Source organism: Eucyclogobius newberryi, unplaced genomic scaffold (genome assembly GCF_026437365.1).
Source record: "Eucyclogobius newberryi isolate DKJ021-1_F unplaced genomic scaffold, fEucNew1.0.hap1 SCAF_19, whole genome shotgun sequence".
Classification (NCBI taxonomy): Eukaryota; Metazoa; Chordata; class Actinopteri; order Gobiiformes; family Gobiidae; genus Eucyclogobius; species Eucyclogobius newberryi.
Genome location: NW_027315823.1, coordinates 10793706 through 10808705, shown reverse-complemented (window position 1 = coordinate 10808705; position 15000 = coordinate 10793706). Strand labels below are relative to the sequence as shown.

At 41.4% G+C, this 15000-nt stretch overlaps 1 protein-coding gene across 1 annotated transcript in view; it reads right to left on the bottom strand.

The window, feature by feature from the left end:
* The window catches only part of LOC140365355 (SH3 and cysteine-rich domain-containing protein 3-like), a 360861-nt gene that overhangs the window by 155798 nt on the left and 190063 nt on the right, over positions 1 to 15000 (bottom strand). The window lies entirely within an intron of this gene.

Below are 15000 nucleotides of genomic sequence, written 5' to 3'. Positions count from 1 at the left end.
TTTAAGGAGTGGAATGCAGTGGCATTCTTCCCCGCTATGATATGGGGACCAATACAGAAAGTGCAATAGATCTTATGCTTTTGTCCAAGGAGCTGGCTGGTGTTTGTAGTTGGGAGGTTCTTGGTAGTCTTTCTTTTGGTAGCGATCACTATCTAGTACGCACTGAGATTAACGTTGGAAGCTGTGTGGACATGGGGACGAAGATCCAGAGGTGGAAGTTGGCAAGTGCGGACTGGGAGGCTTTCTAAAGGAAAGCTGTTGATGGTTCTATGGCTTTGCAGGAAGGAGGGTTGACTCAGGTGGATGATCTCAATAGTGCAATTGTCTCGCTCATCACGTCGTCAACGGAAGGCCCGATTCCAAAGAGTAGTGGTGGTGGACATAGGAAGCTGGTGCCGTGGTGGAATGAAGCATGTGGTGATGCTATTAGGGCTAGAACTACGGCATTTGAACGGCCAAGGTTTGATCACGATGAGGATGTCCTCATTGACTACAAGAGTGCTGTTGTGTGGAAAACTGTAAGAACGGCCAAGAGAACCTGTTTGAGGCAGTATTGTTCCAAAATTGGGAGAGAAACACGACTCAGGAATGTTTGGGGGATGATTAAGCGTATGAATGGAGTTGACAAAGCTGAACTGTTGGCCAGTACCTTTTTTGTCGGTGCACAACCTTGACAATCTCTCACCTGCGGAAAGGCAATGCAGGGATAATACTCTGGCGCAGAATTCTGAGCTGATTGGGCACCAGCACATTGATAAGGTCAGTGGTAAATGCAAAAAGGTGAATAACTTGCTTTGTTGTCTATCCGGCCAGGACTGGGGGGCCAGCAGAAGGTCGCTCCTGAGTATTTATCGGGCTATCATAAGGGCAGCTATTGATTATGGTTGTATAGTCTACATGTCTGCGACTGAGACTAACTTGAAGACGCTTGATGTGGAGCAAGCCCAGGCCTTGTGCATCTGCTGTAGGGCTTTTAGGGCCTCCCCTGTCTCGGTGCTGCAGGTTGAGTTGGGAGAATTGCCGTTACGGCTCCGGAGGCTAGAACTTCTGTTGGCTTACTGGGTGAATGTGCAAGGTCATACGAGCTCTCACCCGGTAAGGGAATTCTCAGGGATGATGGGGGACAGAATGAGGCTGACAGTATGGTTTTTAGCTGGGTAGGAAATGCGAAAGCGCGGCTTGCTGGGGTTGGTGATCTAAGTGTGAGCCCTTCAGTGGCTTTGTCTACTATAGCTCCTTGGAAGTTTGTCCCTGCCCCTGATGATATTAGTTTGCATAGCAAACTTAAAGGAGTCACTGGGAGGGCACCACAGTTTGTTATTCAAGAGCTCATCAATAGGCACTCAGATGATGTATTTATTTATCCTGAGAGTGGGCGTACCGCTCTGCTTATTTCGTGCCTGACCTGGAGCTGCCGGTCAAGAAGAGGTTAACATATATCACCTTTCTGTTTTCACCTCGGAACTCATAGTCTAGGCAGTCTTATTATTACTCAGCTCCTGTAGTTTTGGCCTCTGAGGCCTGATTTACTGTAATAAGTAGAAACAAGCTCTGCTCAGAGGAAAATATGATTTTAAATCTCGCCTGGACTTTATTTGCTAAAGATAAAGAGAAATAAAGCTCATGTCTGGAATGGACTGATAGACAGTTGAGTATTTGTTGGGTGTGACAGTTCCCATTTCAAAGCTGAGGCAGAAATCAATAAAACAAATTGTATTTCGGGACTCGTTATAGGCCCAATCTAATTTTTTGTGATTTTGTTTTTGTGTGGGTTTGTAGAACAAACGGATTCAGACAAATCCCAGAATGGTTGATTTGTCAGAAAATAAGGAATGAATAGCTTTACTTTTACATTTTAAATGCCTAGAAGAAATTCCCATTTTGTTGAAAAATGAATGGCTAGACAAATATGCTAGATTAAAAATGATGAACTAAAGGAAACATAAAGGTTCATGAAGTTGGATTTGTAACAGTGAAATTTGGATCAGGTCAGAACAAGTAGTGTGAATTTGTATTGTAGGACTAATTGGTAATTTGAATTGAATAAATAAATCATATTAAAGAAGACCTATCGTGCTTTTATCTGCTATATATTTAAACACTCAACTTAACAACTTAAATTGCAATATTGATCTAAAACCCCTTTTATAAGTAATTTGCATCGGCCCCTTTACTGAACATCACTGTAATCGTCATCCCAGTCGCTGTCGCCCCGGCTACGGAGCGCTGCAGAGGAGACGTGATGATGCAAAATCCTATGTACGTCCCCGTTTAAGACATGGCAGATCGAAGTGGGTAAAGTGCAGTGGGCGTGTATCAGTGTGGAATCTGGGGAAACGGAGCGATGGCGTCTTAAAATATATATATATATATTACACAAACATGCAAAAATCACTTCAAATATAACTTTGAATGGTTTAATGTGAAGGCAAAACACCTATAATATGGTTAGAAGCTTCACAAATGTTGTATAATACCTCTCCTTCAGGACCTTTTGTTACCTTTGAACTTATCTGAGTAGATTTTAATACAGAACTCATTACTGCCCATCGCTGACTGTCAGTGAGTGGGTAAAAAACAGAATCCTCTTCCTTCTTTTTATCTTCCATAAGGTCTTATTAATATCTGATCTCTGCTCATAAAAACAATCACTCCTCAGTGTCCCTGTAGTGTCAAACAAGTGTTTGCTGTGCGTGATCCAAAGCACGCTGATCTCACACCATCTGTTTCTCTATGGGACTTTTCTCTGTTCCTCCCACAAACTCAGCACCTACCGGATCCGTCCCACTCCGGCACATTACCCAGAAGGCCATACAAGAGCATACATTCAGTGAGTGTTCTGGAGCATGTAGTCAGATACACATGGAAGTAGGAATCAATAATGAGAACTATGGCTGTAATTAGTTTAAATGTTCTATATAATTATGCAAAAATAAGGCAGTTGAAACTGCTTTTGTACACGTTAGCGTTAGCATTGCATGAAGCTTAAAGGGGTCATATGCAAAACTGACTATTATAACGTACTTCACTCATCAACAACATTGTATTTATATTCAGCTACCGTATACTTGTTTCATCTATCCTGTCTGGGTAATCTTAACAGTAATCTCCTGCAAAACCGCCAATAATCACAATAATGGGAACTTTGACATGGCAAAAAAACATGACACATCTTCCAGCAAAATTCCCCCCAGACAGGTGATTTTGTGGTCCTCTACTGAGATGTACAAACACGTTCCCACTTTTTGTCTGTTAAAGATTACATTCTCTTTCCCATTTGTTTTTAATATATTCAGTAGTGTAGCTGTCCAGATTAGCAATGCATTGATATATTTTAGATACCATACCTCTCGAAAGGTTTATAATCCCTAATCCTGTTATGTTCTGTCCCATCAATTGAGACACCATAAATTGTTTCCGATTGTCAAATATCTGGCCACTGGTTTTAAGTACAATCATAAAAGGTTGATTGCCATTGTCAGTGAACAAGATTCACAGGCTAAGAACTTGCTACGGTGATTCTGTTCAACATATAACAACGAACAATAATAAAAGCAAGATATATCAAATAAGGCATAAAGGAAAAACTACTTGAATTTACAATAAGATACAAATAGACTTACTGTGTACACAAATGTATGTGTAAACATTCTATCCCGTTCATTAATGGGAGCAGAAGAAAAAAACATGTTTTTTGAAGTTTCCAGACGGCGCAGACAAATGGTTGTGGTTTATATATTTATAACATACTCAAAGCGCTACACTCTTAGTCCCTATTATCACTATTGTCACTACTATCCCATTATCGTAAAACCTTTGTGCTTGTATTGTAACTATTTCTCCAAGGTTTAGATTTTTTTCAGGAAATTCTCTACAGTATCGTATAGTAGAGAATAAGACAAATGCCTCTTGTTCCAGCATTTTAAAAATGTATGTTATAAATACTGCAAAAATAAAAAATATTTCAGTGTATTGATATAGTTCTTTTCCACCTTTCAAGGCACTCAAAGAGCTTCACTAGGCAATGGGGATGAAGTGTCATGCCTAAGGACACATGGACATTCCCTCTAGCGCCCCACTGTGGCACCTGGTGTTCCAACGCTCTACCAACCAAGTACTAACCAAGCCCTGTCCTGCTTAGCCTCTGAGCTGATGAGATCAGGCATTTACAAGTAGCTATGACCCATATTGACACATCTTTATCTGGTTTGTACTTCCATCTAGTGGCAGGCTCAGAAAACTACACTACCAGCTGTACTTTGTCATCTACATACATAACACAAACGTAATTGTTCATTCTAAACCTGGTGTGGGGTCCTTAAGTCAACTTGGTTTAGTGATGATTTCGTTCCAGTTGAGGAACCACAGGTCTAAATGTTTTTAGAGTGAATTTTGAATTGTGTATTTGAATGTGACTGACCTCGAGTGGCTCTATAATCAATATAAATTAATAGGAAATATTGTATTTACTATTTGTCATGTGATTTTTCTTTTTATTCAGGCATTAAACTTTCTACACTGAAACCAACCACATTTTGTCAAACCTCTGACAATAATTGATAATAAAGGATTATTCAGTTTGTAATTTTGTCCTGGACAGTTTTTTAAAAAAGATTTTTAAACCTTTTCAACAAAAGCGCAGGGCAGACACAAATTGTTCAAACTGGGAATCCTTCTCACAGTCAGGTCTGGTTTAGTTTTTGTTCTGTTGTGGTTTAAGACATGAATAGCTGTTGTTATAGATTATGATATTTGTTTTGTTATTTTTTATTGATTTTGATCTTCAGTGCCAGAGTAAATCCTGCTGCTTATATGTTTTAGGGCAAAGTTGGACTAAATGGTGGTCTAGTTTTGTAAAGAGGCCCCAAAGGAGGAAGTGGGTTAGAGTCGGTTTTCAGACTTCCTCCAAAATCAGGAAGTACACAGGTTTATGAATGAACGTGCTGATTCAACCTCAACCAGATCTTACTGCTGTTACCAAGACTAAGCCAAGCCCAGGACCTTAACCAAGACTAACTAAACAGTCAATTTTGCCAGAACTAACTAAGAAAACAAAAGAAAAACAATACATTTATAACTACATAAAAAAAGCCCACAGGTAAATGGTTCAAAAATACAAATTCAACAAAAGCACAGTTCAGTAGCCGACGCTAAACGAAAAACAAAACAAAACTGAATTTATCATATCTCAACATGGAACCAGGTCTATAGTAGGATTTAACTAAACTAAGGCTGCAACTAGGGATGTCCAGATGATTAGGTTAATAATCCAACTGCAGACACACCTTGCCTGTAATGATATTTCTGGCTTTAAGCAACGACATCGCTGCACTTGCTTTTAATCATCTTCTTTTTAACACTTTAACACTGCATTTAGATACGGTATGTCCTCAGCTTTTGACACAGTTGACCACAGTATTTTGTTGTCTTGAGAACTGTCTGTTGGTCTTAAAAGCCTAACACCAAAGCACTTAAAGGCCATGCACTTAACTGGTGCAGATCATATTTGTCAGTACAAACCTTCTCTGTTCACCTTGGCCTGCATCAGTCTAAAACTGTTGCCAGTAGCGTCACTCTTTATTGCTCTGCTGATGACGTGCACATTTAAATCCAGAAATCACGTAAAATTGACATGGGAAAAGTGCTTTTGATAAAAAAAACAACTTCAGTTCAGCTTTATCTGAGTACAATTGAGTAAAAAGCTCATATTCACAGGCGTTCCACATTCGATTAATTGAAAGAATAATCGCTAGACTACTTGATAACAAAAATATATGTTAGCTGCGGCCCTAAACTAAACCAGTGCCAAATCGTTTTTCAAAAAAAGTGTGGTTAATGCCCTGAATCCAAGCGAACAGATCTATATTACGCAAACGACCAGTGCGATCAATAACGACCCGCCAACAGTCAGAGCACCGTAGAGACTGTTTGTTAAAGCGCCGCTGCATTATTCTGCCTGTTTTCTTCCTGTATGGCTGGGTTCACATTCTCGTACGCTTTAAAGAGCTTTCAACTGACAATCACACTTTTGGAGTTGAACAACCCTCTCTGAGACCATTTCCCACCAATTATTTCATGTTTGTTTATTTGTGCTGACAGAGAAGATGCAGCAGGTCAGGAAATCTGCAATCGGACAGCGAAGAATGCTGACCTGCTCCAGCTCAGTGTGAAAATCAGTGACTACAATTGTTCATGGCAGCTGGGGAAGAAAAAACACCTCATGACATCAGCAAGTGGACGTGACTGGTTTGAGCTCTTGAGATTGTGATGGTGGAAATAATCAAACTGAGTGCATTAAGAGTCATTTGCAGTCATTTCCGAACATTTAAGGGACAAATGATCGTTAGTTTGGTCAAAGTTGAACTGCAATTGATTCCTGCACGTTTGAGGAAACCTGACTGTACCTTTCACCTACCCCCTAGCCCCGCCCACTGCTCTGTTTTTCTCCATACATTTGCAGTTATTTTGTGGCAATTTTTCTCAGCAAAACAAAAACCTTTACTGCTTGTCATAATGAAGAGTTAATCAGTCCTGCTCATGAGCCCTGTCGACCCCTCATGAGCCCTGTCGACCCCTCATGAGCCCTGTCGACCCCTCATGAGCCCTGTCGACCCCTCATGAGCCCTGTCGACCCCTCATGAGCCCTGTCGACCCCTCATGAGCCCTGTCGACCCCTCATGAGCCCTGTCGACCCCTCATGAGCCCTGTCGACCCTTCATGAGCCCTGTCGACCCCTCATGAGCCCTGCCGACCCCTCATGAGCCCTGTCGACCCCTCATGAGCCCTGTCGACCCTTCATGAGCCCTGTCGACCCCTCATGAGCCCTGCCGACCCTTCATGAGCCCTGTCGACCTCTCATGAGCCCTGCCGACCCTTCATGAGCCCTGTCGACCTCTCATGAGCCCTGTCGACCCCTGAGATCAGCCGCTCTGAATCTCTCATCTTTTTAGTATCGCTTATGTCTGATGTATTAGTGAATTTATGTAGTATGTATTCATTGATTTTAAAGTACTCTTTGTTCTCTCTGCAAATGTGAAAACTGTATTTTTTTTTCAATTCTATATAAAGCACTTTGAGTTGTCTGTGTGCATGAAACATGCTCTACAAATAACATTGACTTGACCTGTTTCTATTACTAAGTTGTTTTAGGTCAATACTGCAGTTTATCAATGAACAAAATGTATATATATATATATATATATATATATATATATATATATATATATATATATATATATATATATATATATATATATATATATATATATATATATATATATATATATTTTTATATACATTTCACATTACGATCCTCCATTAAATATAAGTAAAATGTCTTTAGTGTTTTTATAATTCATTACATGTGCTTTTTATCTGAGAAATGCAGTCATGTTTAAGAGAGGGAAATACTGCTTTAAGGCGGCAGCACACATGCCATGCTCGCTTGCCTTGACTAATAAAGCCTACGGGCCAAAAAATGTCTGTAATATGATAAACACAGAAGTGTCCATAATTTGACGAAAGCGTGTTAATTAAACTAAAATAACGCTTTCTATTTTTCCCTTGATGGAACTGTACTTAACACCTTAAATTCACAGCAGATTCTGATTTTGACAGAAGTATTACAAAGTACTTACAAAGTTACTGTTATTTTACATGTTTTTTTCTCACAGTGTTGACTATTTAATGTGCGTTGCATGTTCAGGAAATTCCAGTCCAAAATGTATCAATATGAGGAGAAAATGTGTAAAAGCCCATATACACAAGCATTCAATCCATTTCACCTTTACTGCCTCCACGCCCAATGTTCCACCTACAATTTTTGGCAACTTACCCTATGAGGTTTATTTATTCCGGCTTGCAACTTGGTGTGCAGAGACTATCCCACAAAACTAAGCCATAATTCGAAAAATATGAAAACCTCTGCAACACAGTCCAAATGATACGATTAAGAACTGACTTGGTGTGATACAGGATAAACAATCTTGTAATAATGTTTGAAAAGGGCTTGCCACAGTGTCAAAAGATTCCTCAAAACTCAACTGAAATCACAGTTTGAAGTACTGCAATTAGCAAATCACAAAGGCTGCAATTACCCACTGCAAGCTTGCCTAATGCAGTGTGCTCTGAAATGTGCAAACCCCGCTGCGGCTTGTTCTGAAATGCACGTGATTCTTGCTTTAGCCGCTAATAATGCAGCGTCAAATGTTTATTTCGGGTGTGTTTAACATGTGCACTTTGACATAATTAGCGCAATTGTACAAAGCTAATGTGAAAAGTCTTTTGAACATGTTCCCTTGTTTTTCTATTTATAACCTAGTTTGGTGGGATAGAACCTGTGGTGAATACCGTATTTTCCGGACTATAAGTTGCACCTTTTTTCATTGTGTTGGCCGTGGTGCGACTTATACTTATATTTAAACTTATATACTTATACTCCGGAGCGACTTATATGTGATATTATTTGTTCTTTTCACACTTGCAACCGCATTTCATACTCCAAAACTTACAGTGTATATGTTTTTTTCTTCTCTATTATGTATTTTTTGGTTGGTGCGATTTATATTCCGGTGTGACTTATAGTCTGGAAAATACGGTATCTATCATAGTGTCCCTCTGTGATGTCATCAAAAGGCGACATTGAAAACACAGGCTGCATCCTTATGTTCACACTATTCCCGGCGTAGGGCACGATTTAGGGCTCACGCCATTTTGTAGTGTTGTTTGAATATCTATCCAGCAGGTGAGGAACTAGTGCACTCAAAATTTCATACAATGCACCTTGGAAAGTAGTGTCCAGCGTTGGGTCACTAAACCGGTCAATATAGGCCACAATGCATTGCGAGAGTGGGAAAAACCACAGCGACGGTCTTGGAAACAACAGACTGAATGAAGCAGAAGAGCTGTTTAAATGCACTGTTGACTCGAGAATATAAATAAAACGCTCTTGAATAAACTGTTACGCGGAAAAGTTGCTAGCGTTAGCCGCTTAACTTAGCTTGGAGTCAGCATCACAGGCAAAACGTTAAATGATCCAGTCCTTTTGTTGCTCATTGTGAGATTCATGACTTGTATGGTGAGATTAGTCCATATTTGTGTGTGGCAGAGGAATTTGACCAATATTTAGTTCAGAAATCAAGTTTTTTATTTTTTTTTATGGACTCTAGAGTCACGTGACGAGGAGAAGTGGTGAGCTGAGAGTCCGAATCGCTCCGTGATTGAGTGCACTGTATAATCTGCTAAATAGTGCAGAACTATGTAGTGAGCGAGCGGTCAGGGGACGAGTGTGGACATTCAGACGCAGCCGCAGAGGCAATTTACACTTAACTGACCCAATTTCATTCAATCATTCAACAAAATAAAGATGTTACATGGTATTATTGTTTGTCAAATCATAACTATTACTTATGTAATGTAGATGGATGTTGGCTCTTGTTTACAGTATTTACAGTATGGTTGCTAAGTAGCAGTAGTGGAATATTACCTCGACCTATGTCATATTTGCAGCTCATGTCCAACCAGGAAGTACAATAATAAACGTGACAAAACTGGTCAAACTGGGAACAAATTGGCAAAATGTTTAGTCAAATCTGAAATATAATTGTGTTGTTGTTGTTGTTGTTGTTGTTGTTGGTGTTGGTGTTGTTGGTGTTGGTGTGTAAGTCTAACCTGTCATAAAGACTTCAATTACAAAAACGAATTACACTCATTTTTTATTCTGGCCGCTGGTCCAAAATCCGAGTTGCCCACACGCCGTCAGCTGACCACACCACCGCCGCCTCGTGCTCGTGGAGACAGTTGCCAGGGCGACGCTCGGGCTGACGTCATCCCCGCAGTGGTTGCCATGGCCCTGGTGACGTCAAAGGCCCTGGTGAGTTGCTTAGGAAACCCCGTGCTTCGGTTGCCTCGGATACAGGCGTAGGGGGAGGGGCGGGGTTTGAGGACGTTCTAAAGCACAGGCGTTTCGCTCGGGGGCGGGTTCTCGCGGCCCATGTCCCGCCTTCGGTTGTTGAAAGTTGTCTTGAGAAAAAAAACACGTACACAAACAAATAATAATAATTAATTAACTGATAACTAATTAAATGTGTCTTCATTCAATGGTTATTTTAAAGTTCAATGGATTTTGATGCCATAAAGTCCCAAAAACGAAGAGGAAACAGTAGCTCCTTTTGTAATAAATAATAGGCTAAATAATCTTGAGTGAGCGTTTTAGCCTTTAAAGACGAATAATAAAACATTTACACATACAAAATAAACAACTTTCTTTAGGATCAAAATAAGGACAAGATGCAAACACAAAAACAGCAATGAAGTGTTTCTTTTTTTTTTTTTTAAGGACTTTTGGCCCGTAGGCTTTATTGGACAGGACAGATGAGAGCCAAATGGGGGATCAGAGAGACTTGAAGACATGCAAGACAGTCAGAGTTGGGATTCGAACTCACGACACTGCTGTGCCTTAACCACTCAGAATCAGAATCAAAGGGTTTATTGCCATTGTCAATGAACAGAATTCACAAACAGAAACTTGTCTTGGTGATTTGGTGCAACATAAAACAATGAACAATGAATAATTCAAAAAGAGAAAGAATGTAAATCTGCTATGGGATGAAAATAACAATAAGCTATAAAATAAAAAAAAATGAGTAAAAATAAAAAATAGGCTTAATGTGTAAAAAAATGTACAGTTGAATTTACATATGTAAAAGTGAACAGTGCAGTGAGTGATTCAGTTATGGTTAAAGTGACAGTGTTTATGAGTCCAACGGCAGAGAGAAAGAAACTTCTTGTTGCAGGAGGTTCTGGTTCGGATAGACCGTAGCCTCCTGCCTGAGGGGAGTGGCCTCCTGTGTGAGGGGAGTGGCCTCCTGCCTGAGGGGAGTGGCCTCCTGCCTGAAGGGAGTGGCTCAAATAGTCCATGTCCATTGTGAGAAGGGTCGGCTGTGATCCGACCTGCACGTCCCAGAGCCCTGGAGACGTACAGGTCCTGCAGAGATTGAAGTCCGCAGCCGATCACCTTCTCAGCAGAGCGCACAATGCACTGTAGTCTCTGTTTGTCCCTGGCTGTGGCTCCAGCTTACCACACAGTGATGAAGGAGGTGAGGATGGACTCAATGATGGCCGTGTAGAACTGCACTATCATCTGCACTAGCAGCTTGGCTTTCCTCAGCTGCCGCAGGAAGTAGATCCTCTGCTGGGCCTTCTTGATGAGGGAGCTGATGGTGGGCCCCCACTTGAGGTCCTGGGTGACACTCGACTACCGGGCAGCACTCAATGTAGTGTATTCTATCAAATGCAGTGAAGAAAGTTGTAAAGAGGGGTACATTAGTGAGACTAAACAGCCACTTCACAAGAAGCTTTATCAGCCCAGAAGACACGCAAATTCAGGACCACAGAGCACCGTGCATCTTAAAGTCTCAAGTGAGACTGTAGACTCCCTTTATCAGGATAAATATCTGAGTTCCCAGACTCGATGCGCAGATTGAGAATGACTCTTGGATGAGAGTGAAAATGTCTTGTTTTTCTAAAAACAGTGTCCAGATGATAAAACTGAATCTTTTTCTACAATGGAAAACTCCTGGACGAATGAGGGATTACATTGATTTGGAAGCAGTGACCATTTTCATAAGAGCACATGAACCATGATGTACAATTTAATTCACTTGTGATTTTCTTTCGATTTCATTATGCACGTATTTTATTATTTGTTGCTGTAATTGTAGCTTCGAGTTGTGACATGAAGCTCTTTGTAAATATAATTCTTTGGCATGGCAATAGACAATTTTATTTTCTAGATTATGTTTATGTTGTTGTATCTACTTAGACTATCTGGCCATTTTACATTATTTGTATTAGGTGTACATTAAAGTTATCCTGTTTGTCTAATTAATGCAGTTTGTCAAGAAAAAAAGGACAAATAAAAGCTGACAATCCCAGGAAATACAATCCCCCCTCTGTCATCAAAAAGCAGGGGAAATATATGTGCAACTGACACAATTTTACCTCTACCTCTCCAACCAGGAAGTAAACTCAAAACATTACCAAAGTTTTCAAACTGGTGAAAAAACTTCTAAGTGAAATAGTCAACAGGCAAGTTAATGAAGACCATCATGAGGATTAATGATTTGAGCCACAGAAACAAGAGGAGGGAAAGCAAAATAATAAAAAACAGGGTCGTTTAAGACTGTTCAATGCTCAAGCCTAAGTGAAAAAGTAATAAATAAGCTTTGAAATAGAGGTATAATAAAGCACAGGAGTTGTGGCGAAGACTCGAGCTGGTTGACCCCTGTTTGGAATACATGGAGCACCTTTATTTAGAGGGTCAAAAAAGTAGTTTGTTTTGTACAAATTATTCATAAACTTTGGATGGGTGGAATGAGTGTCCCATGTGTGATGTCACTTTCTGTTATTTTCTACAGATTGTTAAACTTTTCTTTGGCGTAAAACAATCATTTATATATACAACAGGTCTAAATATACCAATTAAAGTCAAAATTAGAAAATCACAAAAACCTGTCATAGAGTTTGATGAAGTTTGGTAGATTATAACAACAACAACAACAACAACATTTAAATAATTTCTTTGTCCATTGTATGTGCTTGTGTAGTATATAATTTGGCTTAAGATGAGATAAGATAATCCTTTACTGTCCACACATGGGGAAATTTCACTGTTGCAACGCAGTTAGATACAGAGGAAAAGAACAGATAACTTATAGGTAGTTTAAAAAACACTCTCAATAGAAGAACTCCTATAAACAAAAACTCCTATAGACAAAACCTCCCATTTCCCAACAAGGGATGGAGAGGAAAAATAAATAAAGATAAAAATAAATAAATAAATAATAATATAATATATAATTGTTATTATTGTAATTAGGACAGTATATCCTGGAAAACTGAATCATGCTGGGCCATTCTATGAGTCAATGAGCATATAAACACCCAAAGTCAAGGCTGTTTTAAATCTATAACCTACAAACAAGGCATGCATTATATATATATATACTCCAAACCTAAATACATTCACTCATTCATCTCATAAGATACAGGCCTACATCACACAGTAGCCATAGAAACATCCTCCACGAGCGGCCACATCCACCCGGGCCGAGATGCCTGGACTGCAGCGAGTCCCGCGGGGGTTTTCGGGCGGAAGCGGAAGTTGTGCGAGGAGCAGCAGCAGCAGCGGGCGGAGGAAGTGGTACAGCCCCGAACACCCCGAGCCAGCCAGCGGAGCAGAGCGAGCAGCGGAGGACGACTGGATAAATCTCCCATCGTTCACAGCAGACATCGCGAACGCTTCGACGCTCTAAACGTAAGTGCGATCGCGGCGCGTTTTTGCAAAGATCGCATTTTCTTCTCCTCCCCGTTACTCTCGCACACGGCGCTCGGTTACGTTTTCGGTGAAGGGCGAGGTGCGGGGCTAACGCGGCGACGGCTCGTGTGTGTGTGGCCCCCCGATCGCATCCACTGCAGCAGCGCGCACGCACGGGACGGGGATGGTGGAGGGTGCCCATTGTGGTTAAGGGCTGGGTGGATGCACACGAGCGGTTTAGGGCGAGTCCGGTGCAGCGACAGTCGGACCCGAAGCCCACTTTTCTCTTTTCTTTTCTGCAGCGATTATTATTGTTATTCACGGTTCGCAATTCACACCTCGTTCACGTTTAAAAGGCCCGAACTAATCCGATGCCATGCGCGATGACAGGCGGTCCGCGTAAAGAGGGCAGGGAGCAGTCAAGTAAGGCCATTTTGACAGCTTGGAATTAACGCTGCATTATTTCATCCGGGTTGTTTCGCCACGACTGTATCCGTTGCATTAATGTAAATACAATCGAGACGTACTTTTTTATTTTTTTTATTTAACGTTGAATTAATGCCATTATTGTACATTTAAGACCAGTATTCTACAAACTGCAAATTTTACGGGGGATGCTTTGGGAGAAAATGCATGTCGAATAAGCTGGCACCGTTCGTTCACGTGTTTTTTTTCCCCCTTCCTTTTATGACGATTTCTTGTTTGCTTTGAGAAACATAACGGGCCCCAGATACAACTAAGTGCACCGCATTGTCTCCGGACGTGCTCCTGCCCCGCGACACAATATCTGCACAAAATAACGATCGTAAAGCCGTTACGTGCTAATAACGACCACTCTATCCGCATTATAACGGGGGTGACCGACCGTGTTCTGGCTGCTTTTATCCGCAGCGGGAGGACGAGCTCGGTTGTCCTTAGCACGGCTCTGTGTCATGGCGGAGATGGAAGCTAACAGACCCTCCCCATTTCTCGGGTCGCTTCCCTTTTGCATCGAATTCGGTTCACGGTTTTTTTTGGGGGGGGGACGATATTCGACGACGAGCGCACGCGTGGCGAAATGCGACGCGGGTGCGGGGGGTTTCGACGGGTTTACACGGCGGGTTTTCGGTCGAAGCTCTCCGCGTGTACGTTCGGTCGGAACTGGGTCAAGAGCCCTGTTAGCATTAGCGGTTAGCATCGAACTAAATCATATAAATCCAACGGCCCGTGCTCGTACGCGAGTCTGCCGCGTCGAGATTATTGTGTTTTTGTTTTAATCCCTATAAGTTAATGTGTCAAGAGTATTGAAATGGCGGTGGATATTTTAAAGGGCTGTAAAGGCAGGTGGTTTGGCGTTTGTAGGGGGCAAACGTTCAGCGCTCGGCAGGGGGAGAAGGAGGGAGGGGAGGCCGGGGCTCTGGTTTGACAGCGCTCGTTTGGCTTGGAAGTAGCATTAGCATTACCGAGGCTAATAAACTGTGTGCTGTGTTAAAGCGCCGCGGGGTAATGAGAGGGTTTGGCGGAGAGGGCTGTAATCTGGGGCCGGGGAAAGTGCACCTGTTCCCCGCGACAAGCCCCAAGGCGACTACAGGTGCTTCGGCTCAAAAAGATGGGTAGAAAATTGGAACCGCAACAACGACGTACTTGTTTCAAATCAGAATGTAATGCCTAATTAATAACATTTTAGCACTAATTAAAAAGAGTAA